General features: G+C 54.1%; 1 protein-coding gene across 1 annotated transcript in view; it reads left to right on the forward strand.

Moving 5' to 3' along the window:
* The window catches only part of LOC147699085 (immunoglobulin superfamily member 3-like), a 394,763-nt gene that overhangs the window by 97,053 nt on the left and 280,070 nt on the right, over positions 1 to 17,640 (forward strand). The window lies entirely within an intron of this gene.

Here is a 17,640-nt window from a genome sequence, read left to right on the forward strand (position 1 = left end):
GCCCGGTGGTGCGGGAATACCCCTCCGTCCTGCAAGCCGGCCAGGGGTCCGGGGCGCCCCGGACGGAGGGTCGACCGGGGCCCAGGGAGGCTCTCCCCGGCCTGGACTAGGGTTCGGACAGCCGGGACTGGGGCCGGGACCGGGCCCGGGGCTTGAGCCCCGTCCGGCAGGGCCCGGTGGTGCGGGAATACCCCTCCGTCCTGCAAGCCGGCCGGGGGTCCGGGGCGCCCGGGACGGAGGGTCGACCGGGGCCCAGGGAGGCTCTCCCCGGCCTGGACTAGGGTTCGGACAGCCAGGACTGGGGCCGGGACCGGGCCCGGGGCTTGAGCCCCGTCCGGCAGGGCCCGGTGGTGCGGGAATACCCCTCCGTCCTGCAAGCCGGCCGGGGGTCCGGGGCGCCCCGGACGGAGGGTCGACCGGGGCCCAGGGAGGCTCTCCCCGGCCTGGACTAGGGTTCGGACAGCCGGGACTGGGGCCGGGACCGGGCCCGGGGCTTGAGCCCCGTCCGGCAGGGCCCGGTGGTGCGGGAATACCCCTCCGTCCTGCAAGCCGGCCGGGGGTCCGGGGCGCCCGGGACGGAGGGTCGACCGGGGCCCAGGGAGGCTCTCCCCGGCCTGGACTAGGGTTCGGACAGCCAGGACTGGGGCCGGGACCGGGCCCGGGGCTTGAGCCCCGTCCGGCAGGGCCCGGTGGTGCGGGAATACCCCTCCGTCCTGCAAGCCGGCCGGGGGTCCGGGGCGCCCCGGACGGAGGGTCGACCGGGGCCCAGGGAGGCTCTCCCCGGCCTGGACTAGGGTTCGGACAGCCGGGACTGGGGCCGGGACCGGGCCCGGGGCTTGAGCCCCGTCCGGCAGGGCCCGGTGGTGCGGGAATACCCCTCCGTCCTGCAAGCCGGCCGGGGGTCCGGGGCGCCCGGGACGGAGGGTCGACCGGGGCCCAGGGAGGCTCTCCCCGGCCTGGACTAGGGTTCGGACAGCCAGGACTGGGGCCGGGACCGGGCCCGGGGCTTGAGCCCCGTCCGGCAGGGCCCGGTGGTGCGGGAATACCCCTCTGTCCTGCAAGCCGGCCGGGGGTCCGGGGCGCCCGGGACGGAGGGTCGACCGGGGCCCAGGGAGGCTCTCCCCGGCCTGGACTAGGGTTCAGAAAGCCGGGACAGGGGCCGGGACCGGGCCCGGGGCTTGAGCCCCGTCCGGCAGGGCCCGGTGGAGCGGGAATACCCCTCCGTCCTGCGAGCCGGCCGGGGGTCCGGGGCGCCCGGGAGAGAGGGTCCATCAGGGCCCGGGGAGGCCTGAAGCCCCGGAGCCCCGGAGCTCTGGAGCCCTGCAGCCCCAGAGCCCTGCTGGCCCGGGGCAGGCAGATTGGCATCATTTGGGTCCCGGTCATCTGGTCGCCCCTCTCGCCTCGGCCATCTGGTCGCCTGCAATGCTTTCCTATAAAGCGACCAGATGGCCGGACTTCCCTGGAAGTGCCGATGAGGTGCCATTTGCCTCCCGGATCCCAGCCAGGGCTCCAGGAGGTTGGGCACGTTTGCGCCGTGGGTCCCCTCTGTCACCTCGAGTGCATGGATTACAAGAAATGGGGGTAATTTTCCTCCGGATTAGTAGGTGCAAGGGTATGCCCGAACACCCTTCCGGGGCTGGTTGTTCCCTGCTTGGGACCAGATGGGCGATGCCTGGGCAACACCTCCCAGGCATCCGGGGCTCCCTCCTCCGGCCCACAGAGTGGCAAAGTACCCGGGACGGGCTCCATGGGTCCCAGGCCCTGTAACCCTGGAGCCCTGCAGACCTCGAGCCCAGCAGCCCCGGAGCTCTGCAGCCCTGGAGCCCTGCAGCCCTGGAGCCCTGGAGCCCCGGAGCCCCGTAGCCCCGTAGCCCTACAGCCCCTCGAGCCGTGGAGCCCTGCAGTCCCCGAGCCCTGCAGACCCAGAGACCCAGAGCCCCAGAGCCCCAGAGCCCCAGAGCCCCAGAGCCCCGGAGGCCTGGAGCCTTGGAGCCCCGGAGCTCCCTACAGGCCTGGGGCAGGCAGATTGGTGTCATTTCGGTCCCGGCCATCTGGTCGCCCCTCTCGCCTCGGTCATCTGGTCGCCCGCAATGCTTTCCTATGTAGCGACCAGATGGCCGGACTTCCCTGGAAGTCCCGATGAGGTGCCATTCGCCTCCCGGATCCCAGCGAGGGCTCCAGGAGGTCGGGCACTTTTGCGCCCTGGGTCCCCTCTGTTACCTTGTGTGCACGGATTACAAGAAATGGGGGTAATTTTCCTCCGGATTGATAGGGACAAGGTACTCTGGGACCCCTCTCGGCCTAGCGGTGTCTGTTGTGCCTGGGGAGCCTGGCTGGGTTCAAGAGCTCCGGCCGGGGCACCGTCCTGGGTCCTTCCGCGTGGCAGGGTGCCCGGGATGGGTTCCGGAGGGCCCGGGGAAGGCTACCCCTGTGCCTCTGGGCCTTGGGGTCCCCGGGCCCCGGATGGGGTGCTCTGGCGCAGGGCCCTGTCCTCCGGCCTGCCGCACTGTCCAAGGCCCGGCACTGGGTTCCGTGGTGCCCGGGGTGCCTCCCCGTGCTTGGCTGGGTTCAGGAGCTCCGTCCTATGGGCCCTCAGTTGCCCCGGGGAGGTTGGCCTCCTTGCCTGGGGGGGTCCGTCCTGGGTCCTGCCGCGTGGCAGGGTGCCTGGGACGGGGTCCGGAGGACCCGGGGTAGGCTTCCCCTGCGCCTCTGGGCCTGGGAGCCCCGGCAGGGTCCAGGGGCCTCCCCGGGCCCCGAGTCGGGTGCTTGGGCCCAGGGCCCCGTCCCTCCGGCCTGCCGCACTGCCAAAGGCCCGGGACTGGGTTCCGTGGTGCCCAGGGAGCCTCCCCTTGCTCCGCTGGGTTTTGGGAGCCCCGTCCGGGGCCCCTGAGAGGGTGGCCCCCATACCGGGGGCTCCGTCCTGGGTCCTGCCGCGCGGCAGGGAGCCCCGGAGCCCCGGAGCCCTGCAGCTCCTGATCCCTACAGGCCTGGGGCAGGCAGATTGGTGTCATTTCGGCCGTGGCTATCTTGTCGCCCCTCTCGCCTCGGCCATCTGGTCGCCCGCAATGCTTTCCTATGTAGCGACCAGATGGCCGGACTTCCCTGGAAGTCCCGATGAGGTGCCATTCGCCTCCCGGATCCGAGCGAGGGCTCCGGGAGCTCGCGCACTTTTGCGCCCTGGGTCCCCTCTGTCACCTTGTGTGCACGGATTACAAGAAATATGGGTAATTTTCCTCCGGATTGATAGGGACAAGGTACTCTCGGCCTAGCTGTCCTCAGCCGGCAGCTGGACGGGCCAGGATGTTGCCCCAGCCCAGGGTCTGTTCCTGGGCCTGCCGCGTGGCAGGAAGCCCTGGATGGGGTCTGGGAGGGCCCGGGGAGGCGTCCCCAGCGCCTCCGGTCTCCCAGATGGGGCCCAGGGGCCCGGGTTGGGTTCCCCTCGCCCCCCGGCCTGCCGCACTGCCAAAGCCAGGGACGGGGTTCTGTTGTGCCCGGGGAGCCTCTCCTTGCTTGGCTGGGTCCAGGAGCTCCATCATGAGCACCACAGCTCCATGCCCAAACCCATTCGAACCGCCGCAGTGAAGGGGTTATTCTGCGAGGGAAGAGAATTCCACAGTTTGGATGCGGTAACTTTGAAGCTTCTATTGTCGCAGTTGACTTTCTTGGTTCTAGGGACGACCAGAAGACTGGCATCTGCTGAGAGAAGAGATCTGATGGGCGTGTAAGCCAGAAAGGCTTTCTTCAAGCACTTCCGTCCTGAATTGTGAATTGCCTTGTAGGCAATACAGAGGGCTTTAAATTGTATTCTGCTTCTTATGGGCAGCCAATGGAGCTGTCGCACCACATTAGAGATGGGCTTGAACGTGGGAGTACCCGACAGTATCCTAGCGGCTGCGTTCTGCACCAACTATGGTGATCCTGCATCAACCTACTCCATGCCATCTGCTATCTTTGTGAGATATAAGGGTATTTCATCTTCACCTTACATTTTAGGATTGTATCCCATTGGTTGAGACGGCTTGCCCTGCTTCCTGTTTTATGACCCATTGATTCTCATTGGCTGATACTACCGGCACTGCATTCTGAGCCTGTGTATCCCATTGGTTGAGACGGCTTGCCCTGCTTCCTGTTTTATGACCCATTGATTCTCATTGGCTGATAGTACCTGCACTGCATTCTGAGCCTGTGTATCCCATTGGTTGAGACTGCTTGCCCTGCTTCCTGTTTTATGGCCCATTGATTCTCATTGGCTGATACTACCTGCACTGCATTCTGAGCCTGTGTATCCCATTGGTTGAGACTGCTTGCCTTGCTTCCTGTTTTATGACCCATTGATTCTCATTGACTGATACTACCTGCACTGCATTCTGAGCCTGTGTATCCCATTGGTTGAGACGGCTTGCACTGCTTCCTGTTTTATGACCCATTGATTCTCATTGGCTGATACTACCTGCACTGCATTCTGAGCCTGTGTATCCCATTGGTTGAGACTGCTTGCCCTGCTTCCTGTTTTATGACCCATTGATTCTCATTGACTGATACTACCTGCACTGCATTCTGAGCCTGTGTATCCCATTGGTTGAGACTGCTTGCCTTGCTTCCTGTTTTATGACCCATTGATTCTCATTGACTGATACTACCTGCACTGCATTCTGAGCCTGTGTATCCCATTGGTTGAGACTGCTTGCCTTGCTTCCTGTTTTATGACCCATTGATTCTCATTGGCTGATACTACCTGCACTGCATTCTGAGCCTGTGTATCCCATTGGCAGAGCCTGCTCGTGCTGCGGTATGACTCATTTTTAATCCTCCTCCTATCTACCGGGAAGCAGTCTTTCCAGTAGATGCCCTGGGAGCCATGGTTGCTCAGTCGCGCAAAACATTCAGCAGCAACCAGCCGTTCTTGTCATACAGGCCCTTAAGCCTTAAGTCTGGTTCTCATGTCATGTCAAATGTTTTTATATAGCGCATCTTATCACCGCAAGGTCTCAAGGCGCTTGATGCGTACTGTGCTACTAATCTATAGTTAGCATGTGGGGGTTGTGAGGAAATGGGGTGTATTATAGAATGTGGTTGAGACCTTTACGTGTCATACACTACCCACCCCTCTTAAGACCAATCAGGCTTCGTTTGTCATCCTTAGCTCAACCATTGGTAGCTGCGGCTTCGAGCAGTTAGGCTTCAACAGAGGAACAAGTGTAAAGCATTTAAACAGCACCAAAACAACCAAAAAAGAAAGAAAAACAACTCTCAAGAAATCCTGCACTCATTTATAAAGATAGACTTTAGTTTTTATGAATTTATGGATTCCAAAACGAAACAGTTCTACCAGAGTGTTTGGGAAAGATATATTTGTTGAAAAAACAATAAATCAAGACTTTTCACGCAACCTCGAACAAACATTGGCAAATGTAATGAATCCGAATTGTATCACTTTGGATAATTTGGGGCAACCAACTCCGGCAGGCGGCCAGTCAAGGAGGTCAACAAGATCTGAAGAATCCGCTACCATCACATGAAGAGCAGTGCAGCCAGTTCTAGCATTAATACCGTCTTGCCATTGATGTTTATGGAGTGGTCTTGATGCACGGGATACACGACGCTGCAGGTGCTAGCCCAAGGAGCAGCAGGTGAGGTCCAGCTTCGGTGCAGCCTTTTTGTGCCAGGTCCAATGTCAGCAGGGCAGTCCTTCGATCCTCTTCTCCACTCCAAGCGAGATATGAGTTCTGGGGGCCAGTGGTGCCCTCTTAATGCCTAGAAAGTACCCTGGGGGCGGTTGTGATCATTAGCCAATGGGCTAGTGGCTGCGACTTCCGCGAGATGACAACTTCCTGTGAAGTGTGACATCAAGCTATGTCAGTGTCTCGGTGTGTGGCGCTTGGTAGCCCATCCCAAAGGTGTGGCTACCAGTGGGCTACACGCCTACAAGAAAACCGGATGAGCAACTATCTTGTCCCCCTCTGTCCCTGCTGCCAGCCCAACCACCTACACAACAGAGCAGCCCCTCTGACCTGTGCTTGCTAGTAGCCCTTCAAAAGTGGCTTCTCCTTTGAAGCTCACAACCTGTGTGGCTTCCTGTCTGGGAGAGGTAACACCTCTTCCAGTGGTCGCCCCCTATTGTGTCCATCCCTCGGAGTCGTTCACGTCGTTCAGGAGGACCGAAGACTGTCTGGAAGGACAGTCGAGTACAACCGTAAACTGGCACTGGAAACCTTGGTAGCCAAAGTGGCATCTCACTAAAGTTGCCCTTTGCCCATCAGTGACATTACATTTCATTTAAACATTAAATCCGTTTTAATGCGCTGATTCTTTCGATACCTTGAAGTACCCCCCTCAGTAATCCCTTTCAGAGGTTAGCAGGCCTGAAGCGCCAGCCCGTACCTCTGTACTTGCCAATGTGGCTTCCAGCCTTTCAACCGTAAAAAGCGACAACAAACATGTTTTTACTGTTGGAGCATGTAAAACACATGATCTACTTTTTAATATGCTGCACCCTGACCTAGGACTTGATAGTCCTGGTGAAAGGGCGACTGGCATAAATTAAAAAGGATGTTTGCGCTTTGCCATTGCTTTGCATTTCAAAGTCGAATTTGAAGTTAAAACTCCTCTGCCAGCAAGCAATGCCAGGCTGGGAGTCATGTGTTTCCGAGTGGCACAACAAGTGCTAGAGTCCCTGGGGGGCACTTTAACGTACACACCCTAGGTACCCTTGTTACCATGTACTACAGACTTACAAATAAGTTATGGTAGTGTTAATTGGGTCTAGCTAATTAAACCTGTCCCTTTAAGGGTCAGAGCACCATGCACTAAGTCCTGGTCAGCAGGGCTCAGGGCATTTTAGAGCCAGAACACTGGTGCTTAATTTGAAGAAAAAACCTAAGTGCCAGGGCTCTCATCGGGAGATCACTACAGCTTGCACCACCCAGTGCCTCAGCCAGTGCTGCCAACGATAGTAACAACACAACTACCACCCATCACACTCCTACACTTGTGACAATTCGGACTATTTCAGGCCCTCAAAGCTATAAGAATGGCTTTGGTGGCAGGTAATAGTCACTTTTAATGTATATTGAATTGATAATTAACTGCTATAATGGTCATTTCTAAATTAGCTAGACCGCACCACCCTGTGGGAGACTGTCACACGTGCCCGTGTTGACACTTAAGTGTATGTCCCAAGTACCGGATACCACCGTCTCAAATTAAGCACTGCATAGAACCAATGACTGGTAGTCAAAATAACGGCAAAAACTAGGGGTGAACCTGCAAAAAGCCTGTTTCCTCAGAGGAAATTAAAAAAACATTTGTTGTCCTTTGTGACGGGTTTGGCAGATTTTCAGCTTCCAGTGCTCAAACCCACCAGGCAGTCCACTTTAGCATCCAGGGCAGCGAGAAAGTAGGGAATGGGCATTCTGTCGGGCATTGTGGGTGCCACTGACGGAACTGGAAACCTATAATGCGCAAACTGAAACCAAGTCGTCTTTATCTCAGCCAGTCAGTCTAAAAGTACTTCATTCGGTTAATTAAAACCATAAAAGCATTCTTTATCTCAGCCAAGGAGGGTGACCTGGTTTTTAAAACCAAAAAACTGGGACATTCCACAAACACAGAAGTAGGACTATAGCAACCCAGGGCCACAGAATGACTTCACTGGCAGCGCCCACCAAAGTAGGAAATAAACAGTATCGCGCAAAGAGGAACTAAATGCAGATGTTGGACTCGGTGTGTTCTGTGTTAATTAAAGTGCTTTGTGATTAGCGCTGCTCCGTAATTCTGCCCGAGAACTCCTGAGAAGCGGATTAGATGAAGGGGAAAAGCATCATACAGGGGGAGACATAACTGGGAGAAAACACAGTGCTTGCACCGTGCCCAGTCTGGGGTGGTGGTGTGGTGAGACGCTAGATTCTGGCTAGGGGCACAGGGACCTTACCTGCTCTATTCATGGCATAGGGTGAGACTTTAGATCTTTGTGCTTCCGGCTAGGGGCACAGGGACCGTGTTCGCTCTATTCATGACATAGGGTGAGACTTTAGATCTTGCTGTTTCCGGCTAGGGGCACAGGGACCGTGTTCGCTCTATTCATGGCATAGGGTGAGACTTTAGATCTTGCTGTTTCCGGCTAGGGGCACGGGGACCTTACCTGCTCTATTCATGGCATAGGGTGAGACTTTAGATCTTGCTGTTTCCGGCTAGGGGCACGGGGACCTTACCTGCTCTATTCATGGCATAGGGTGAGACTTTAGATCTTGGTGTTTCTGGCTAGGGGCATGGGGACCGTGCCTGCTCTATTCATGGCATAGGGTGAGACTTTAGATCTTGAGACTTTAGATCTTGCTGTTTCCGGCTAGGGGCACGGGGACCTTACCTGCTCTATTCATGGCATAGGGTGAGACTTTAGATCTTGGTGCTTCTGGCTAGGGGCACAGGGACCGTGCCCGCTGCGTCCTGCGCGGTGACTGGCATGGAAGTGACTGGATGTCATGGGCATTGCCCTCCAGCTGGTGTGCAGCTGGCATGGAGGGTTCCCACGGAAGTCCTGGGCAGCTGATGGTCCTGGCTGGGGGCCAGGAGGGCGGGGGGAGCGCCTGCATGCGGGCTCGCAAGGGATCTGGTGTTTGAAGTGATGGGAATGCCCAGAGGGCATCTCGAGTATGGGGATGACTTCAAGGCGCCTAAGGAGGCTCCCACGTCAGGGGCATGTCCGGGAGGGTGGGGTGGTCGTATTTCACAGCCCCCTGCTGCTTTGCATCCCCTCTCCGTGGCCACAAGTCCGGTGCACGCGCTCCTCTGCACACAGACCTGCCTCTCTCCGCCCCAGCCCTCCGTGGCTCCGCCGCCAGTTCCTCCCCACTCGCCCCCTTTTCTTCTTCTCTTTGATGTGCAGCCTCTCCTGTCCTTCGCCGCCCTTTTCCGCCTCCCCAGCACTTCCGTAGTACTGCAGTCAAGTGCATTGCTGTGAGGACGATGGGTTTTGCCAAGGATTTGTATTGGCCGAGACCACAGTTCTTCCTAATACAGGCCTGGGTGCTAGCCATCGTTGTGAAACTGAAGAACTCCAGCAAAACAGAGTTATTTTACTCCGCAATGATGGTTCAGATTTCTAGGTGTAAAGTGGACTCCCAGATATGACCCAGGCATGTTAGGTATTTTTGTGGAGCCCGGGTCAAGAAACTCTGAATATCTGGCTCTGTCTACTGGTATTAGCCACGTTAGTTGACTTGTTATTAATAAATTGAGTAAGTAGACTTACTTTAAAATCTATAAACAAATGTAGCACGGGCATGGGGCCCCGAAGAAGTATGGCCCCTTGGGGAATAATGGCACACCCTGCCCTCCCGTATAACATGCAACATGGCCCTTAGTAGCTTCCCTCCATGTACGGACACATTTGTTTGTGTGAATTTCAAATTACCCACAATTTCAGGTGATTTATAATTTGTGCACCAGTTAAACATTTTGAAAATACGGGCCCATGTTCGTGGTGGACAGGGCCGCTTCCATCAGTGACGGTTGTGTGACCTCTCCTAACCAAACAGATACAGGCATTACATGGGCATGATCAGTTCTTCATCCTTCTGCCACACTGTGAGCCAATGTGCATCACACCTATTACGGTCTAAGGCAATAACCCTGTTTACGTGCCCATTCAGAGTTTGGCCTCTTTGCTGCAACAGATACACTTAGCTGCATTTGGGTGTCTATTACAATGACAACGTATGTTGCGTACATATGTGAAGATCATGAACTCACTTTGGGAAGACAGGTGCCGATGCCATTTGAAATAATGATCCGAGCACGGGGGTGGGGGTTGTATAAGAGTGTGTAGATGTCAAATGCCCATTCTCCCTGTTCTGTAGCGAGCACAACTTTTACAACGAGTACGAACGGGTGCAAGAGGCAGGCCTTTTTTTCTGATTCCGTATCTTATATGTTCTTTTCTGAATCTTAATTGCATACCAAGAAAACATTTGTGAATAGAGATGTGAGCTAAATACGGACTCCCCCATACACATCTCTGAACACACCCAGCCCCCGGTGCAAAGCATGTGCCTGAGAATGCTGGATAAATGGTGGCGCCAGGCCCCGGCTTTTTGGTGTAGCAGCCTCCGCTATGGGCTCACTAGCTGCAAGCTAAGTAAATATGATCACAGGAGCTCACTGCTGTATTTATCAGGTACCGTAGTTGTGGGGGAAAGAGGGAAATCTTGCGGAAGCAACCTTGCAAAAAGGAATTTAGAAACACCTGGCCTCCTCACTGATTTCAAATAACACACGGCGGTGAAAGGCCTATGATGCAATCCTTCCCATATCCATGCGGACTTGTTGCTCGTAGCATTGGGACAGCAGATAAAAGGACTATTTGAGAGGGGTTCTCTTCTCTGTCATGATCAGACGGTAGGACCAGATTATAATTTACAAACTTGTTTAAAATTACCTAGCACAGAGAGGCTCGAACCTCCCCTTTGCCTTTTTGGAATAGTGTGTTCTGTGATATTGTTAGCCATAAAGTAAAGAAAATACTGAACAAGAGGTTACAGTTTGAGAAAGTCAAAGCAATGGGCTTATGTTTCACCAAAAATCACTACTGGTTGGCTACTATAAAGGGGGATGTTCACCACATAGAAGTTGGAATACTCTGTGTTGCTATAATCATGCCGCATATTTTCTTCACCAGACTAGTGCATAATAAATAACTATAGATGCAGGCCTTGTGTGTATACTGACTTGGGGGTTGACAAATGGAACCCTACCTACAGATTCCTTGTTGGGTCTTTGGCAGGTGTTATTCCATGTTTCCTTACTGACCATGGCAGGGCCTTTGATGATGTCTATGGTATCCTCACTGCAGGCTCGATAGACCCTAACCACAGGCCCTAAGGGTCCAGGAGAGTTGTTCATGGTGTGGCCAAAACCTTGGCATGCATAAGTGAGGCTCCAGAATCAGCTGAGGGCCACTATAACCCTTTCAAATTGAGCTCTGTCACCCTCTTTTCTAAATAAAAAAAGGCAACGTCCAGCTGGCAGTTAATTGGCATAGGTTTTCCCTATTCTTTCAGACGTTTGTTAAGCTCAACAGTTAAAAAGGAAGCCCAACTTACCTACAAATACCAGACTCAGTTAACACCTGGCTGTCTTAGTAACATTGGCCAATGTGTACCAATTTAAAGGAATAGGTATCTCTAAAATAGAGTCTCATAAAATAACTCTAGCTTTTATGTCCGACTGATCCCATTCCAGTTTTGTACCCACTGTGCTGCAAGTTCCCCGGCCACACTAGGCTCTGCAGCAAATCTCAGACTTCAAGGCGACCATGCTGCAGCTTTTACAGATGGTTTGGAACTCTCAGGTGCACCTTTGGGCCCCACAGATTCATCAGGAGCTTGAAGTTGGTTGGGTTTCTGGTGGCGGTTACTCCACCAAAGCCAACTGACCCTGTACTTCCTTTCTATTTCATGGTGTTTAATGCTCTCTGATAATGCTCATTCAAGCCCAAGTGCCACCAGTGGTTTCAAAAGTAGAAACATCTGCTGAATTTGTGAGCGCCTTAAATGCAGAGTTCGGATGGCAAGGTCCGGACCGGCGCCAGAAAATGATCAGTTGGGCCTAATATGGGTTTCTTGGCGGCATGAGGGAATACAGCACCGTTTTCATGGTCATGGTATGTGAGGCTGTAGAGATTGACAGCTCTGCCAAAAAAGGCAGGGAAAAAACATAAGAAAAATATAATATACATTGAAAGGCATGGTCAGCTAGCTTAGTGGCTAACGTATTAATCGGTCGCCATTAGGAGCACATGTACGTTATACCTTGGTGTGCGATAAAACAATTCCTACATGTTTTTAATATTTGCAAAATCTGGCACCAATTAGCATGCTAGTGTAACACGGAGCATGAAAGTTAAAATACTTAGGTTAAAGCCTTTTACTCCAAAACGTTCTTAATGCTGCTAGGCTTTTATCTTAAAAACTAGACGTTCCTCCGTTTTATCATGAAATTCTGCATATGCATTGTCAACAGGCCACTAATAAACAAGCACTGGAAAAGCCAATATGTCTTGCCTATGCAAGAGCTATTTGCTTGGGCAATGTGTTTCAGCCATGCTGTATACCAGTGTGGCTACTGTTCAGCATGTTTAAAAGTTAGTGGTGTGGTGTAGCGTAGGGTAGAGTAGATTGGAGTGGGGTATATTGGGGTAGTGGAATAGGGTGGATTGTGGTAAAGTGGAGTGGGGAAGATTGGCGTAGTGTAGTGAGGCTAGAGTGAGGTAGAAGGGAGTGGGGTAGATTGTATTGGGGAGGCATTAGGTAGTTGGGTAGATCAGCGTGGTAGATTGTAGTGGGGTAGATTGGATTGGGGTGGATTGGGATGAAGTGGGATGGATTGGGATGAAGTGGGGTAGATTGGGAAGAGTGGGGTAGATAGATTGGGAAGAGTGGGGTAGATTGGGAAGAGTGGGGTAGATTGGGAAGAGTGGGGTAGATTGGGAATTGTGGGGTTGATTAGGGTAGATGGGAGTGGAGTGGGGTAGCCTGGAGTGGGGTATACTAGAGGAGTTGGGTCAACTGGAGTAAAGTGGAGGGGGGTAGATTGAAGTGGGGTATATTGTAGGGTAGATTGGGATGGAGTGGGGTAGATTGGGGAGGTGTGGGGTAGATTGGAGTGGGGTAGATTGGGATAGATTGTATTGCAGTGGAGTTGGATAGAGAGGCGTGTGGTGGATTGGGATGGGGTGAGGTAGATGGGAATGGGGTAGATTGGAGTAGGGTAGATAAGATTGGGGTGGTGTAGATTGAAGTGGGTGGAATTAGACGCAGTAGACTGGAGTAGTTTTTTTTTAAAGCATGTTTTTATTTCAATTGGTACGAAATAAAGGCATAATAAGGCAATACAGATAATGCAAGGTATCCATGCCATTGCCATATCCAGTTCTGCATGCCCAATAAGGAGATGGCAGCAGTGTTTGTCAATTATATGTTATCATTGTAAACTTATCTCAATATAGATTGGAGTAGGTTAGTTTGAGGTGGAGAGGGGTAGGGTAGATTGGAGTGGGATGGCCAGGGCTTGACTAGTTGTATATTGTGCGTTGCCTGGGCCTTGCCGGCCCTGACTCCCGAAGCCAAGACAGTGAAACACACAGACGAGCACAGAATGATTAAGCCACTCCGAGAGTCCGCCTACGCTAGCCCAACTCCTCTTCATGTCATAAACACAAAAGGCAGGGCTAGGGCAGTCACTTACCCCACAGCGGTTAGCACAGCACCCCTTCTTCCCTGACTGTCGCCTGGATGTTGATGGCTGGGATCAAGATCGGCTCAAACTTCAAAGACACATGATGTGTATTAAAGTAAATTGCTGCTTCCTCATAGAGTCGCCTGTCTCTAAGCCGAAGTGTCACCTCACCCTAGGTTGCTTGTGAATGAAAGATTGGTCTAACCTTGGTGCCTGTCAATATTCTGAGATTATGTCCGTATTCCTCTGTATCTGTCCTGTAGATTTGTCTTTTTGTCGATCCTCTATGCCAGTCTTCCTTGTTTTTCTGCTATCTGTGTCTCTGTCTGTGTTCCCCTTTACCTGTCCTCACTCTATCTTCCTGTGTTTTTTCTTTGCCCTTTGTATAACTTCTTGTGTGATTGGAGGTCAAGCAGGCCTTCAGGCAGACCTACCTATTTGTGTGTCTTCTTGTGTATTGGTTATTCTTTTATTCCGGTCATAGATGCATCTGTCTTCTTTCCTATATGGTAATAGGACACCTCCTGCCAGTCTCTGGTTTGTTCAAAACACACAAACATTGTCATACTGGAAAACAGCAGGATTAGAAGAAACTGTGCCGTTCATCACTGTGCACTGTCCCAGCTGCCGTCAGTCAGACCTTGTTTCACCTCGACTGGACCCTCAGAGGTCACATCACACACATTCATTGGCAAGACAATGCCATTTTCAAGACCGCTGCCCCCAACCACCCCTGAGAAAGAGCTGTGTTGTAAACAGAACATTAAAGATGTTAGGACTGCACAGGAAAGAGATGGGTAGACAGGTCACATGGATCAAGCAAGAGACAGGCAGATGTGCAGAGGGCACAGTTGGCATCCCTGGTTTCTTCAAAGCATCTCTATTCTACTCCAACCACATATCTTGTGGGAGCTGCGCTGCCTATGTCTATCCCTGTTTCAGCTCCATCTTTAGGTACGTTTCTTTAGAAATCATTGGTCTCTCTTTAAAGAGCTTGGAAAAGGAGAACACTTTTATATTGGGTTGTCTCTCAGCTAGCTTGTGGAATCAAACTGTTATTTCTGGTGGTATTCTGGTTCTGGCAGCAAGGTATGAAAATATCCAGTTAAGTGGAGTTTTCTCGACTACTTTAGGACACATTTTTGACAACAAGCATTGATAAAGTCAGCAGGCCTAGCTTTAATGTGAAAACTCATGGAAACAGCATGTGTGCTTCAGGTACATAATGTGACTGGGTGGGTAACCTGGTGCTCTAAAATTCACAATTTTTGTCTCTCTTTTTCCAAAAGTAGTCGCCGGGCTTGCTCGCTGTGCTTGCTCGCTACACATCATGTAGGGCTGGCCTCACTTTTACTTTGTTCTCTGTGATTCACTACTCGTGTCTATTTTTGGTTGGTCTATTTTTGGTGCTCTCTGAAAGAATGTCTATGGGTACATGATCTGACTGGGTGGGGGTAACCGGGTGCTCTTTAGGGTCATCATCTACTATTTACATTGCTTTGAAAGTTCATACAATTGAATATGTAATGGAAAATGTGCTGTAAAATTGTCCATTTTGCTCTGTCTTTTTCCAAAATTTTCTTGTGGGAGAACAGCCTCAAAGCCCATAGTAGTCGCCAGGCTCGCACGTTGAGCTCGCGCGCTACGCGCCGGATGGGGGCTGGTCTGGGAAAATTTGCCAGGGCTGCTTTCAGTTCCCAGTCCGGCCCTGTTAGCCCCTCAACCCCCTCACCCCTCTCTGCCTCTGTAGCCGTCTCTCTCTGCCTCACGTCCACATCTCCTCTGTGCCCCTCCATGCCATGGCCCCCTCTGCCTCTCTCTCCGCCCCCCCAGCCTCCACTCTTCTCCCCCTTTCCCCCTTCCCATGTCCTCTCCCTCTCCTTTCTTCCCTGTTGTTCTCCTCTTCATCTCTCCCATGCTTACCCCTTTCCCAGGTGTAGCTCCCTTGCTTTGCCTTCCACCTCTCATGCCTCTCTCTGCAACTCATCTTCCCAACCTCACTCCTCTCCCCTGCTGCTCTCTTGGGCTCCCTCTCCGTGCTTCTCTCCCCTGCTTCACTCTCTGGCTCCCACTCCGTGCTTCTCTCCCCTGCTGCACTCTCTGGCTCCCACTCCGTGCTTCTCTCCCCTGCTGCACTCTCTGGCTCCCTCTCCGTGCTTCTCTCCCCTGCTGCTCTCTCGGGCTCCCTCTCCGTGCTTCTCTCCCCTGCTGCTCTCTCGGGCTCCCTCTCCGTGCTTCTCTCCCCTGCTGCACACTCAGGCTCCCTCTCCGTACTTCTCTCCCCTGCTGCACTCTCAGGCTCCTTCTCTGCGCTTCTCTCCTTCGCCACACTCTTAGGCTCCCTCTCCGTGCTTCTCTCCCCTGCTGCACACTCGGGCTCCTTCTCCGTGTTTCTCTCCCCTGCTGCACTCTCAGGCTCCCTCTCCGTGCTTCTCTCCCCTGCTGCACTCTCTGGCTCCCTCTCCGTGCTTCTCTCCCCTGCTGCACTCTCTGGCTCCCTCTCCGTGCTTCTCTCCCCTGCTGCTCTCTCGGGCTCCCTCTCCGTGCTTCTCTCCCCTGCTGCACTCTCTGGCTCCCTCTCCGTGCTTCTCTCCCTAATGGCTCTCTCGGGCTCCCTCTCCGTGCTTCTCTCCCTAATGGCTCTCTTGGGCTCCCTCTGTACTTCTCTCCCTAACAGCTCTTTGGGGCTCCCTCTCCGTGCTTCTCTCCCTAACGGCTCTCTCGGGCTCCCTCGCCGTGCTTCTCTCCCTAACGGCTCTCTCAGGCTCAGGGCTCTCTCTCTCCCTAACGGCTCTATCGGGCTTCCTAAAGGCTCTCTTGGGCTCCCTCTTCGTGCTTCCCTCCCTTGCTGCACTCTCTGGCTCCCTCTCCATGCCTCTCTCCTTTGCTTGCACTCTCGGGCTCCCTCGCCGTGCTTCTCTCCCTAACGGCTCTCTCAGGCTCAGGGCTCTCTCTCCCTAACAGCTCTATCGGGCTTCCTAAAGGCTCTCTTGGGCTCCCTCTTCGTGCTTCCCTCCCTTGCTGCACTCTCTGGCTCCCTCTCCATTCCTCTCTCCTTTGCTTGCACTCTCGGGCTTCCTCTCAGTGCTTCTCTCCCTAACGGCTCTCTCGGGCTCCCCCTCCGTGATTCTCTCCCTAACGACTCTCACGGGCCCCCTCTCCGTGCTTCTCTCCCTAACTGCTCTCTCGGCACCCTCTCAGTGCTTCTCTCCCAAACGGCTCTCTCGGGCTCAGGGCTCTCTCTCCCTAACTGCTCTATCGGGCTTCCTAACGGCTCTCTTGGGCTCCCTCTCAGTGCTTCTCTCCCTAACGGCTCTCTTGGGCTCCCTCTCCGTGCTTTTCTTCCTAACGGCTCTCGCGGGCTCCCTCTCCGTGCTTCTCTTCCTAACGGCTCCCTCGGGCTCCCTCGCCTTGCTCCTCTCCCTAACGGCTCTCTCGGGCTCTGGGCTCTCTCTCCTTAACAGCTCTCTCGGGCTCCCTCTCTGCGCTTCTCTCCCTAGCGGCTCTCTTGGGCTCCCTCTCTGTGCTTCTCTCCCTTGCTGCACTCTCTGGCTCCATCTCCATGCCTCTCTCTTTTGCTTGCACTCTCGGGCTTCCTCTCAGTGCTTCTCTCCCTAACGGCTCTCGTGGGCTCCCTTTCTGTGCTTCTCTTCCTAACGGCTCTCTTGGGCTCCCTCTCTGTGCTTCTCTCCCTAATGGCTCTCTCCGGCTCCCTCTCTGTGCTTCTCTCCCTAATGGCTCTCTCTGGCTCCCTCTCAGTGCTTCTCTCCCTAATGGCTCTCGCGGGCTCCCTCTCCGTGCTTCTCTTCCTAACGGCTCTCTCGGGCTCCCTCTCTGTGCTTCTCTCCCTAACGGCTCTCTCGGGCTCCCTCTCCATACTTCTCTCCCTAACGGCTCTCTGGCTCCATCTCTGTGCTTCTCTTCCTAACTGCTCTCTGGGGCTCTCCCTCCGTGCTTCTCTCTCTAATGGCTCTCTCGGACTCCCTCTCTGTGCTTCTCTTCCTAACGGCTCTCTCGGGCTCCCTCTCAGTGCTTCTTTCCCTAACGGCTCTCACGGGCTCCCTCTCCATACTTCTCTCCCTAACTGCTCTTTGGGGCTCCCTCTCCGTGCTTCTCTCCCTAACGGCTCTCTCGGGCTCCCTCTCCGTGCTTCTCTCCCTAACGGCTCTCTCAGGCTCCCTCGCCGTGCTTCTCTCCCTAACGGCTCTCTCAGGCTCAGGGCTCTCTCTCCCTAACAGCTCTATCGGGCTTCCTAAAGGCTCTCTTGGGCTTCCTCTTCGTGCTTCTCTCCCTTGCTGCACTCTCTGGCTCCCTCTCCATGCCTCTCTCCTTTGCTTGCACTCTCGGGCTTCCTCTCAGTGCTTCTCTCCCTAACGGCTCTCTCGGGCTCCCCCTCCGTGATTCTCT

This window comes from Lissotriton vulgaris, chromosome 8 (assembly GCF_964263255.1).
Source record: "Lissotriton vulgaris chromosome 8, aLisVul1.2, whole genome shotgun sequence".
NCBI lineage: Eukaryota > Metazoa > Chordata > Amphibia > Caudata > Salamandridae > Lissotriton > Lissotriton vulgaris.